General features: G+C 43.1%; 1 pseudogene; it reads left to right on the forward strand.

Moving 5' to 3' along the window:
* Nucleotides 1-4,194: 4,194 nt before the first annotated feature.
* LOC124617413 lies at nucleotides 4,195-4,312 on the forward strand (annotated as a pseudogene).
* The last annotated feature ends 9,761 nt before the right edge of the window (nucleotides 4,313-14,073 follow it).

The raw sequence follows: 14,073 nt of genomic DNA on the forward strand, positions 1-14,073 counted from the left end.
TTATATCTTAAGTAGGGATGATACAGATGTGCTATGTTTTGTATCTGAAAGTTGCATACACTGCTGCGAATATCTATTAACAACAGCTGAAAAAGTGTTTTCCAAGTTACATTAGAACCCTCGAAGGGTGAACGTGTCGAAATGTTCAGAGGCTTCAGAGCCATTCACCTTCTCCTTAATACAACCATCACGTAAGTATCAGCAACGATAACGATGGTAGTAGTGGTTTTACGTCATGAATATGTGTGTAAATGATTATCAGTACTTTCTTTTCTGTGCAGATGAATTAGAATCATCCCAACCATCTGTTATGAAAAAAATGTTGTGTGACAATGACAGAAAATGAGTTAGTGTGGGCATGATGTTGGATTGTGAGTTCTACCTAGTGCTGGCTTTTGAAACGCCTCGGCATAGTGGTACTAAAATGACACTGTCCTTGGACGAGTGGATTTCTCTATGTGCTACTTCAGTGCAAGTTGCTGCTATGTTCAGTGGAAGTACTCATACGTGCTCAGTGATAATAAATGATCGTAGCATCTTCGCATGGGACATCCCAAGAATGTTTAAACGTTTTATGAGAGAAAGTGCACTAATCTGCAGGAGCAGATGTTTAAAAATTTTGTGTCTGCCAGTTGCGGAATCCAGAATACTCTAGAGAAGTGACTAAGCTGGCAGCTATAAGTGACAGATTCTTCGAGAAAATATGGATCAGTTTGGTGGAGTTCGCGTGCCAAACTCTTCGTCTGTTGGAGGAAGTCGTCACTCAACTTGAAATCTTTCTCGAAGTATGTGAGACACGTGTACAAAGTGGTAGGCAAGGCGGTCGGAGTCCACAATTCTGTAAACATCACCAGGTAGGATCTCAATAAATAAATGTCGTGTGACTAGGGCCTCACGTCAGATAGACCGTTCGCCGGGTGCCAATCTTTCGATTTGACGCTACTTCGGCGACTTGCGCGTCGATGGGGTTGAAATGATGATGATTAGGACAACACAACACCCAGACCTTGAGCGGAGGAAATCTCCTACCCAGCCGGGAATCGAACCCGGGCCCTTAGGATTGACATTCTGTCACGCTGATCACTCAGCTACCGGGGGCGGACGTTTACTTATGTCAACAAAAGATAACCATTGATACCTGAGTATGTAACGTCATTAAAAATAGTTTTCCTAAGCCTTTTCTGATATGCTGGATGTTACCACATAATTTTATTTAACACCTGACCCCCTATCAACGTCATATTTAGGACCAATGCTCAATAACGTTCCACCTTTGTAGAGTAGGCCTCCATTCTTGGTGCACGTAAGGACGAAGCCTGGTATGAGAGGTCAATTTGCAAAGTTGACGCGACAACAGTTCATTCTAACTTCTTTGCTTTCAAGGTTATCGTATTTCTCGCATACTTCTGCGAAAATTTGCAACGCCAACATTATGGTCGTTATATCGCTCTATTCTTCTCTTAAGGAGCCTTTTAGTGCAACTACAAAAACATATCGCTCAATTAAAAAAAGTGCTCTCAATTCCTCGGCTGGTACAGTATTTGAGAGAATTAACCATGCAACAAAATTACCTGTTCCTCTGCATACAACATTTTACGAAAACACTCACGTCAATATCATGAATTGTTTACAAAGTAGAAGGAGCGGGAAGATAGTCGTGTGGCATTCCCAGCTGGGAGACCCTGAAGGAGCTTACAAACTGGAAAGGTTTTACTGTCCTTTGTGCACAGTGAGAATTGTGCTTTTAATGGTATCTGATAGGTGTAGGTGTCTATAACGTGGGTGTGTATAGTGTGGTGTTATGTTTGTGTTGTATGATGATGAGAAGAAGGATAGGGTGTAACCGATGATGGCACATAGCCCCTTTCGAATAGCAGCAAGGGGATCACTGAGGTTAATGTCCCTCTCCAGCAGATGGATTATCATCAACAGTGTTACATACGATCACTTCATGAGATACTCCAGAGAAATTTGGAATTTAATCTAGGATACTGGTGCACAGTCTGGTGATCAGGAACGTTACGCCACCACACTTCCTCCCCTTTGCCGTAAAGGCAAATGGAAAGCAACCAATGGCACATAGCATACCCAGGCAGTACAAGATGTGTGATTCACTAGGTGTGATTCACTCTGTATAAGTGGACGTATATGTAGACTACCAACGAGCTAAACACTACTAAAATCATTCAAAGGGCCAGATCCTACAAAGGAGAGAGTGATAGGTGACTCAGAAAAAAGGAGCATGGGCTCATCTGATTCTAAATGCCTCTCTCGTGATGCTAGTGAGCGTAACGAAGATTCTACAGGAGGATGCAGCATTGGCGTCCCCGTTACATTCTGAATGAAACGTAAAAATACTATGTGCTTCTATGATTTGGAAATTATATTAATGTGTTAGTGTGTGCAGCTTTCATTGCTCATGAAAAGAATAAAAATTGAAGAAAGATCAGTTCTTCAGAACGCTGCATTAACAAAGAAAACATTTTGACATCGTATACAGGGTGGAAACGGTAACTGTTTACAGTGTACTACAGAAATGTAGAGGAATTGGAGACAATTTGATACATGACACTGTATCAAATTACCTCAAATTGGTGTACAAAAGCTACCCAGGCTACAGCACATGTACGTCGAACGATTTTTATATTCTCTCGCTATCATCGCGCACATTATTAGTCCTACAGGAAAACTGAATAGAACCTTTATCGCAGCAAATCTAATGTTGCTAGGATTTACACTGGCATACGTGTTAGCTATAGGCCGCCTTTTTCGTGCTATTGTAGAAAAACGTAAAAAAGTGATGCTCAAATCTTATCCCCACGACCACACTCCTTCTCTCCCCATCACCAGCCAGTATTTCTATTTCTAGTACTTTCTTTCCAGCGCTCCCTCTTGCCACTAAAAAAAAAAGGTGCAGCCGCAGGAATTATTAACCATACAATTTGGACTTCAGTGTCTGGGCTATCATGCCATCACCTTTTGTCTGCACTTATGCAGCAAAATTAACATTTGTGTAAACTTTACCTATGATAAGAATTTTAACAGTATAAAATTAACATTTAAATCATTTTGTTTGTCTGTCCTTATTACGAAACTATTGTTCTCTTAAGGGTTAAGCTTACAACGAACTATAAACCTAATTAGTCTTTGAATATCGTTTACAAAAGTCTTTTTGTCGTTCATTACGCTGAAGAGAGAGCTTAAATTAAAAATGGTAACAAAATGGAGCCGACTAATCCTGTGGTGTAATGGCCAAGTCAATAAAGACTAAAAAGGTCAAATGTGAGACACAATTCACGTAGATGCAAATTTCTGTATTATGGTAGAGGGACCGTCATGAAACATATATTAGAAATCCCGGCGAGTGAGTGTGATTCTAGAGGTGGAGGTGCGTTAGAAGGTCACTTTCTTACGTTTTCTGGAATGACTCAAAAAACGCAGTCTCTAGTGAAAACATAAGACAGTAAGAAAAGGCACTTAATTTCCGTTAAAGAAGTGTCTGTTAATTTTTTTCTCTAGAATTAATAGTTTGTGCAAAGAGATGGAGAGAATACTGAAAATCTAGAGCAATGTGAATGAGGCTTACATTAAGTAGTTTTTGTGTGCGAGTCAGAGGTAATTTCCTTACTTGATAGATGACAAGTGTTCGATGTCAAATTGATCATCTCGATTTCCTCAACGCACTATGGTATGTTGTAAACAGTTATCATTCACACGTTATATTTTCTCTTGGTTTTGAAAGGAAATCTCAAATTTCAGAAGCCCAATGAACATTTACGTAATTTCAAATGAGTTGTTACGTTTTCACCGTCGACATAGCATCACACTTAGTTTATGTTTGCGATTATGTGAATCACTCAAGCTGTGGTCTTCAACCACCATTCACACAGAGTGGTATGCAGTGCAACTCAGGAGACACCCCTCCCAACAGCTTACCACTCTGCACTGTTTCCGTGGAGAGGATCACAAAGCGACTCAGGAGTCACTCCTCTCCCCACGGCTCGCAGGGAGAGGATTCCAAAGCAACTCAGGCGTCACTCCGAACTCAGCACTCGTGGCTCATTCACTGATTCAGCTCGTATCACACTTTCTTGACTCATCATATCTCCATCAGACTTTGGCTCTATTGGATATTCCTCTTCTTAACCAGAATGGTCTGTACATTATATGATTACTTTTACATACATGGTAGTGGGCAACGACCTTGCCGCAGTGGATACACCGGTTCCCGTGAGATCACCGAAGTTAAGCGCTGTCGGGCGTGGTCGGCACCTGGATGGGTTACCATCCAGGCCGCCATGCGCTGTTGCCATTTTTCGGGGTGCACTCAGCCTCGTGATGCCAATTGAGGAGCTACTCTACCGAATAGTAGCGGCTTCGGTCAAGAATATCATCACAACGACCGGGAGAGCGGTGTGCTGACCCCACGCCCCTCCTATCCGCATCCTCCACAGAGGATGACACGGAGGTCGGATGGTCCCGGTAGGCCACTCGTGGCCTGAAGACGGAGTGCAACATACATGGTAGTGCATGTTTATATTATTTCTTTTTATTTATTTATCGGTTTAACCTGATCAGATTAATGCCTTCAGGGTCCCTCCTACAGAAGACCAGAGCTATATATGAAGTTACAAAACTCATTAGGTCATATTTTTAATACGAGCTGTATTCTTCTTCTTTCTGCATGTAGAAGGCATTTGCCTGTTACATCCTTGTGGTTGAAATTGTTAATCTTTTCACTTTTCCCTTGGTCTCACTAAAGTTCTTCAGCCTACTGGGGAATAATTCATCATTAATTCAGGTATTCTGATGTCTGCCATTGTTGTGACATAGTCCTTTCAGATACTTCTGTATTCCTTAATCAGTTCATTTAAGCTTTTCACTCCCACTCTTCTCTGACGTCAGCATTCATCCTCCTGTCAGGTAGTGTATACCCAGTACTCACTTCCGCTCTTTTCTGATGTCAGCATTCATCGTCCTATCACATAGTGTGTGCCCAGCTACTCTCTTAGGAACTACATCACCAGTTGTTATAATCTTTGTTCATTTCTTTTTGTTACGATTCATAACTCAGTTCCACATGTCAAAGTTGCTAACACCATCGTTTTGTAGAACATAGCCTGAGTTTCCATTCTTACTGTGTTTCTGAGGGTTTTATAGGTTATTCCTGTAATTTGTCTGCCTTCTTTTGTATGTCTGTTTCTGTGATGAATGCGATAGTGTTTCGTAATAAGTTATTTACTGTTTCTATTCTCTGATCATTTAGTTCATTTGGCTGGCAATTGAGTCCTGGACCGTGAAGGTCATAATACTTATTTTCTTTGGAACTACAAGTACATTACACAACTTACCTGCTTTGAACGAAGTATGAGCAGCTGTTTGGAATGTGTTCTCAGCTCCTAATAAGTCACCACCTGGGACATATGGGAATTATCGAACTATGTAAATACAGGTATTTAAGTGTTGCATATTTGCCTACAAACAAACACCCCTTAAACTGGTGGGAAATCGAAACAGTATTGCACCCAATGCTATGCCAACTGGCTCTGAAACTATTATGTATCCCAGCTATGTCACTGCACTGTGATTGCATCATTTCAAAAGCGAGACAATAAGCTCAGAGAATTGAAACCAACTCACTTCGAGTAAAATTGGTCTAATTTAGTTTATAACCCGTAATATTCATCAGTTTTCCATCTTTGTTGCATATAGTTTCATAGTAATTGTAAATGACAACTGTAGATACTGAAATTAATTAGAACTGTATACATAGCTTGTATTGTCAGATTGAGTGTACCAGTTACTGTTGAAATATGAAAACGTAACTGGACGACACTTTTAAAATTTTCCCACTAGATAAAAATTTATAGGAGTTCGTTGTAATACTTTTAGCTTGTATAAAAGAAAAAATGATGAACTTTAAAATATCACACTTACTAGGGAAGTTAATAAACCTATTACTCTTCTTTCTATGCTCTATTCAAATACGACAAAATGAGATAAAAATACAAGTAAATTGAGCTGAATTGTAAACGTAAGGTGCCTTCCCTTTATTAATTTTTGTGAGTGAATGGTGAGTGAAGAGTCATGACATGGAGGTAATTCATTCATGTGAGTGAGCAATTCTGGTCTGATCTCTGAAAAGAATGCTTTTGTCCAATTCAAATGTAGACACCTTCTTTGGATCAAACAGTTAGCATACATAACTGAGGTTACTAGCCATCTAAAACAGTGTTTACACAACCATGTCTGCATAAATATGAAACTACTTTTACGTTAGTAAGATGTTTTGGGCTTCCAGCTGCATCAAGTGGTTGAAATTCCACGAGATTCTGACCCAGTAAGGCCTACTCGTTGGCCATTGTCAAATGGAATGACTGCTGCTGAGTTTCTCGTACGCCCTTATTCTAGATATCGGCCCCGATGTCACTGGTACCCCAGGTATCACCATACATGATCATTCGTTGACTCCGCATTCAATACGCCCGCTCCAACGTCGTGATAGCTGAATCCCCCGCTGCGCTGAGCTGTGCACCGCCGTTTCTATTAATGGCATGTCAGTGGCTTTTGTTTCAATGGCTTCTTTAATTCCAGTCCCAAAAGCCATCATTAGGAGTCATGACACAGATGTCGAACATGATCCAATGACATTTTTCCAAACGAGGCTCAGTTAAAGCACATTTTTCAGGGTAGCGTTGGCGATAAAACGTCTCATGCTCGTTTTTGCGTTGTTCTACAGTGCGTACTGTTTGATCGATGCTAAGTTTGGCCCCATTCGCGCGGTATTTTGTAAACCCCAGGTGTTCAGAGGCCTGCCCCATCTTCACAGTGACTCAGTAATTGCTGGAAACCTGAAGATGGATTTGATTTTGTTTCTCTTCAGCAGGTGGCTTACCTTACTCGACACGGAGCGTAGAACCATGAAAATACTAATTTCTTTCACTACGCCTTGTCAATGGTCCTACTGCGTTTCTTACTTGAGATTACTTCATATAAATAGTGGTAGTGTTGTTACCGAATACTTTGCGTGGCTGATTAAATTCAGCTATTCAGGCAGCTTATCGGTGTGTGATGTTGTTGCATGATGTCTGAATGGTTGCATCACAGTGCGCTTCTGTACTTCGTGATGATGGCTGATGGCGGACAAGTACATATCGGTGTGCGTTTTCTGTTGACGATGTGGTCCAGGCATCTGTTTTATCTGCGGCGGACGTGTACGTCCAGGAAGGGTAAGGCATCGCCTTTTTCATCTCAAACAGTGAACTGTATGTTACCGTAAATACTGTTGAGTTGTTCTGGGAACTAGTTAGGATTTTTACGTATTTGGGGCCAAACGTGATATAGGCATCGGCTACGTATCGACAAAAAGATAACATCAGGCGTTAATGGAACAATATTTAAGACAATATCCTCGACTTCTCTACAAAAAGGTTTGAGATTACTGGAGCTAACCGGCATCACATTGCAGTGCTGTGAGTAACACTGGCCTTTGTAAAAAAAGAAGTAGGCGTAAGAGTTTGCGTAAATACCCATGCAATATTAACGCGACAAGACACTGCATTATTACGTTACTTTTGTACAGGGTGGCCCATACGAAGCAGTACAGGGTGGTTATATCTAAACTTTCGCTGGTTGAGAGAGACCCCATGACAAACGAGTGATCGTAGGATAATGAATCTTTTCGAAGAATTTGTAACGTCCCAGGTTACAAAAATTACAAACTTTGCTCATTGTCACAACCATCTACATCCACGGCAGCCTGGAACATCACTAGAAATTCCTCTACTGCCGCCTGAAGCAACGGAGGACCATAGACCGTTCAGCTGTAGTGACAGTTCGTGCAGTGCTTGAAGACTGCAAATTGCATCCAGCATTCTAAGCCATGACAACAGTAACTTCTTCAACAATTTGTGGCGCAAGTGGCCGTCTGCCTCTCCAAGCAGCAATTCTCAAATTGCCAGTTATTTCGAACTTTCGAATGATGTTCTTCAACCCCTGTACAGAAAGAGAATTTCTCCGTATTCATTTAATGCACCGATACTCGAGAAGAGTAGCAACACTATTGCATTTGTTTTGAGAAAACAGGTTTACGTGTAAAGCTCCGCTCTCTTTGTCCATACCCACGTTGACTGTCGTAATCTTTAATACACACTAATGCCTGTGTTCCTACGCTATGCCGTCGTACCAGCGCCGGCGCCTAAGGGCAAGTTATGACACTGGCACTACTAACAAAGCAAATCCTGCATCGTGCCGTCTGAATATCATTCCTATAAAGTTGGTTACCCATCCGGTGAACAGTTTTCCGTCTAGAGTGACTTAAGTAGCGTAAGATTAATTATAACCAACCTGTACTTTTTCTTCCTCTTTTATCATGTTTAGCGTATATTTATACAAATATAGACGCCTGTCCTATACACAATGCCGTTACTGTAAATCCTAACACTAGTTTATTTCATGACATCACACAAATAGATTCCATAATTAGCGATGAATTGCTGAAGATGTTCGTGGAAGCTTCTTATTGTGCTCTTGTGAAATTGCCTCTATCTCCTCCCGGATTGCGGCTTTCAACTCCTCAGTGTTGTGGGCTTGTTTTTTCACTACTTCATATGACCATTCGAGTCCAATGCACTCTCCAATAGCTCACCAGATGATTACCTTTGGGCTGCCCTGGGTCTTTTCGAAAAGTAGCTGAGGGTCTGTGTCCGAATGATGTCGGAGTTTTTTTTCAAACCCATTCAGGTCAGAGTTTGTCTCATGAAGTATCTCAAGAAGATTTATCCAAAATGCATCATCCTGCTTAATTTGTCCAGTAAAACTGTGGAGGAATTGCGCCTTCTCACTTCATCTTTCAGACGTAGCCCTTGAACCACTTGCAGATTGAGAGGATGATACTTTAAACCCGGTTTCACAATCTTCAGCAAGGACGTACGAGGGATATGTGTTCTTCTGGAATGAACATAATTGATCTGGAATACATAAGATGTATTCGCAGTTGTGAATATGGACAACTATCAGCTGTATAATGGAATGACGGCAGTGCCGCACTGGGACTCGAATACGGATTTCCCGCTTATCGCGACAATCGCCCTACCATTTGGCTATTGCAGCAGGCTACATGTCCAGACCCAAACTTACATTTGTCGTCAACCATGTGTCTACAACCTGCAGTCGTACATCCGTTATGTATGGTCCCCTACGGGCTTGACATTTTAACTGAAAGTCACTTGCATGGTGTCGGCGGATAAATACCATACCCCAGCTCATGAACTCACATCTGAAGAAACACTGCAACGTATTTCCAACAACACAGCATATCCGAAGGAACACTGCAACGTGCTTCTGAACAATGCAGGCAATGTCATATCGTATCGTATCGCTATGGGCTCCATTGCAGAGCTGCAAGGACTCATCGCGTATTTTCCAGCGTTCGAAATGTCATTTCGGGTCCCTATGCTTCACATTGGTTATAGAACTTATCTTATTCCTTTATTTTGTCCACCTAGATGTTCTCCTCCTCTCTCGAGCACAGAAGAGGCAGTGTCTTTCACGGTGCATAGGGCGTTGGACAGCCGACACTATCTCAAGACGACAAAACTCCACCACTGTCTCAGTTCGCACCTGCACTGGCCAAAGCTCCATACTGAATTGAATGGTATACTATGTGGGTCCGATTAGACGCGATAGGCAGAGAGAGCACAGCTACATGTTAGCAGGGTACTGAATATGTGCGTGAGCAGATAAACAAATGATTAGATATTCAGGAAAAGTAGGATGACAGTCAGGCAGGTGTCCTACCTGTGTCCGAGGCGCCACCGGACACGTCTTCGCTGGTCATCGGAGCTCAGTTCTACTCTAGCCAATGAGATTTCAGAGCGAAGACGTCTCAAATGGTTCAAGTGGCTCTGGGCACTATGGAACTTCTGAGGTCATCAGTCCCCTAGAACTTAGTACTACTTAAACCTAACTCACCTACGGACATCACACACATCCATGCCCGAGGCAGGATTCGAACATGCGTCCGTAGCGGTAGCACAGTCCCATACTGTAGCGCCTGGAACCGCTCGGCCACCTCGGCCGGCCGTAGACCTCCAGAGACGCCCTCGACCGCGGTAGGATGCCAGCTTGACTGTCACCTGCAACACGACCAGATACCCAGAATTGATGGTCCGGAGTCCCATATCGTTTCACAGCAGAACCAGTTTGGTTGTCATCCGCGGCACGCTTACAACACAGCGGTACGTCATTGATATTCTACATCTCTTTCTGTTGCCCTTCATGGCAAGTAGTCCAGACCTTACAAACAAGGTAATGCCTGCCGGCACAATGCGAGAACTTCTACTGCTTGTCTTTACGGCTGACAAACCCTACCCTGGCTAGCAACGTGGTCGTATGTCTCCCCATTTGAGAACGTTCGGAGGATTATGGACAGGACCCTCAAACCAACTCGGGATTTTGACGATGTAACGCACCAATTGTACAGAAATGGGCACTATATCCCTCAGGAGGACAGGCAACACTCTACAGCAGGCAGAATAACTGCTTGCGTAAGGGTCAGACGTGCAACAACGCGTTATTGAATGGCTCTGAGCACTATGGGACTTAACTTCTGAGGTCATCAATCCCCTAGAACTTAGAACTACTTAAACCTAACTAACCTAAGGACATCACACACATCCATGCCCGAGGCAGGATTCGAAACTGCGATAGTAGCGGTAGTGCGGCTCCAGACTGTAGCGCCTAGAACCGCTCGGCCACTTCGGCCGGCGCGTTATTGACTTGCTCAATTTGTGAAGCTCTTTCTCTTAAACAAATGATCCAGTTTTTCTGAAACTGTAATCGTATCGTTGTCTGTACAAGAACATTAACGTTTTCCGTTCCATTCGGATAATTCGTTCATGATGCTTTTTTTTTTAGTGTATTATTTCCTCTGTGTCAACCTATATGATACAAATCATTGGTGTATTTATTCTGTGGTACGTTACACTTGAATTCTATTAAACGTGTTCAGTCGTGCACTTTCGCAACTCCGTTTGATCGCGCAGAGGATCTCAACGTAATTCGCCTGCTACTACGTACGCGTGTAGGTCGGTGGGTCACCCGGGGCGCAACGAAACACCAGCAAGCGCTCGGGCTGCTGCCGGGCAACGGGGAGCTAGGAGGAGGGGGCGTTGTGGAGGAGCCCCGGGGAGCAGTAAGGGCGCGGAACAGATTTCAGCGGCTGTCGGCGTTTCCCTGAAGAATAAAATGTCCGCAGCAGTCTGGCTTTCAGGGGCTGAGGGCGGGTGTGCATGCCGTGCCGAAAGAGCGCAGCGCGGGAACGAGACGTTCAGCGCGGCCGACGCGTTTTACGGCCACAATGCTCTGCATAATGCACCGCCGAATCGGCAGTATAAATGCACGCCTCAAGAATAAGCCGACGCGCCCCGTGACGTGTGCGAGAAACCGACGAGTTTCGTCACGTAGCTGCAGAGTAATACACGAACGAGAGGAACGTGGAAACGTGTGTGTCGTAACGTAGCGTAACAACTCGCGACCTGGTGCTCTGAACATTAGGGCACTAGTGAAGCCGTGCCTTGTGGGCTTTCCACAAATCTGCAAAAGATGGCCAGTTGCGGTTTGACAGGTGTTGTGCTTCTCTCTGGAACGTGTGTCCTATGTAAAGATGCCATCAAGTTCCCACACACCTGAGGCACATTATCGGGGGCTTACCATTGCATACAATCTGACCTGCTGTTAAGCTGGAGCCTTGTTGGTGACTCAGTAATGCAGATAGGACCTGGAGGTATTCTCAGCCCCGTAAAAAAGAAGGAAAGAAAAAAAGAGCGCGCGTAAGCCAATGGGGAAGCAACGATTGGCGCAATTCGCAATAGGGGTGGGAAAAGACCGACCGGTTAAAACCGATACGTGTATTTTAGTTATGAATAACCGATGTTTTTCGGTAGCCTTTTGGTCTACGCTGTAACATGATTTTTTTTCATTTTTTACTAATAACCAGGTAAAATACCGGCAATCATTTACTTACAACAGCAGTACTAAAATTTTTGGTTTTTAAATAAGACTTTTATAAAAACTAGGGATGTTTGTTTGTAAAATTTCCATGTCTTTGAAATATCAGATTTTTATAGAAACTGGTTAAAGTGATCGGAACTATTTTAATATCAATGCCTAGAGTTAGAAACTGACATAAGAACCGCTACGCCACTCAAGAGACAATAACGTATCTGTTGCCGTGTGGTGTGGCCTGATGGACGGTTCACGTGTACGTGCCGTGTGCAAGATTTGTCCGCAGCCAGTATGGTAGTGTCTAGATGTCGCCCTCGGACATCAGTTGGATTACAGAATTGTTCCATTCCTTGTTTGCAAATATTTTTCGAAGCGCAGTAGCAATGAATTACAATGCTCCAATTACTTTTAAAGCTAACAACGGCGGGAGGCACAACAAACTTGCAGTATAATGTAAGAAGAAACACTGCAAAGTGCTTCTGGGAAGACAGGGTAAATTTAATTGATATACCTATAATTTTATTGTCTTGCTATAAACTCTGGATAGTAACTGAAGCCTTAATTTTGTTGTTACCTCAGGGTGAAAACTTCATGCCATCCAGAAATGGCGATGCAGAAACGTCATCAACGTGTGTCTTTTCGCTCTCGTTTTCACCGGGCCCACCTTCTTCACCTTCGCAACCGTTGAAGCAGACAGATCAATTTCTGCCACAGCTCAACATCATATCGATTTTGATCTCCAACTCCTTCACCTCCATTGGAATTTATCAATTTTTGTTCGAAGTCTACGTCCATTACTGGAAGTAATAGTAACAAAAACCGAAAATCTGTAATTTCAGAAACCGGTTTTTTTAGTGGTTTTAATGGTCAGCTTATAATGGAGACAAAAAGAACCGGTGAACCGAAAATCGATTGTTTCAGCGATAACCGCTAACACTAATTCGCAGTACTGAACAGCCTGGTACTGCCACGGCAATGACGTTTGAGTTTATTTGTTCCGTGCCGGCTGACGTCCTAGCATTTTTCGAAACAAGGTCGGGAAGTTTGAACCAAGCCTGTTTGTGGCGTTACGTAGTGTCAGACATTCATTGGGTGACACTAGAAATCGAGCTCAGCAATGATAGGACATCATGACAGGAAACTCAGCGCCTGAAAGATAGGAATGAGGGAATAAGAACAGGAATCCCGGTCAGAGGCCCTCTGTGGTCATTTGGATCGTCCTTACGAGGTTTATTCTGGAGATAATTTTGCGTGATTTTGATAGCAGGGAATGTTAATACATCTGCATGCTGTTTCGCACAGAGAATTCGGACTTGGTGGTCTGGAGGTATGTGTCTCTGTGTTGAGTCAGATTCCAGACTTTATGTTTCATTCCCGTATTTATTCAGATGCCTGTTATCATTTTGCGACACTCTCATTTTCAGTTCCATGCCATACGGTCTTTCCCTCATTGCATTTTTAGAATATATAAATATTCTACTCTGTTCCCACTTCGAACCACTCCCGTAGACAAAAGACACCGAATGAACACCGGAATACAGCGAGTGATCATCACGGCCAGAACAATGGCATTTCTCCGATTGTCACACGGTAATTTTACCTGGAGAGTATTAAGTAAGAAGCACTAACAGGACACGAACTGCGCTGCTCTCAGCATCGCAAGCTAAACTATGGGTACAAGGACATGTGGAGATAAAAGCCACCAGCTATTAATCAAGGGCCTCACCAGCAGACCGATATGTCGCGCCAACATCATGCCAAGTGCTTCTGCCTCCATGCATCGGCCATTTCATTAGGCGGTTAGTAATCCCCGCCCCCCTTAGAGGCACAGTTACTGAGTTCGTATATGCCCCGTCAAACTGGCCCTGAGAAACTTTTATTGATAACTTATGTATTGTAATTAATATTTATTAAAAATCCCTCTACACAAACAGAGGTAGCTAGTTTCAACATTACTGCTTGCGTTTGTCGGGGCAGTAGGCCGCTTTTGACATTTTGTAGTATCTCAAAAAGCAGATTTCAGCAAATAAACCAGCACTTGCCCTACCACTGCCACGGACGTTGTTA

This window comes from Schistocerca americana, chromosome 5 (genome assembly GCF_021461395.2).
Source record: "Schistocerca americana isolate TAMUIC-IGC-003095 chromosome 5, iqSchAmer2.1, whole genome shotgun sequence".
NCBI lineage: Eukaryota > Metazoa > Arthropoda > Insecta > Orthoptera > Acrididae > Schistocerca > Schistocerca americana.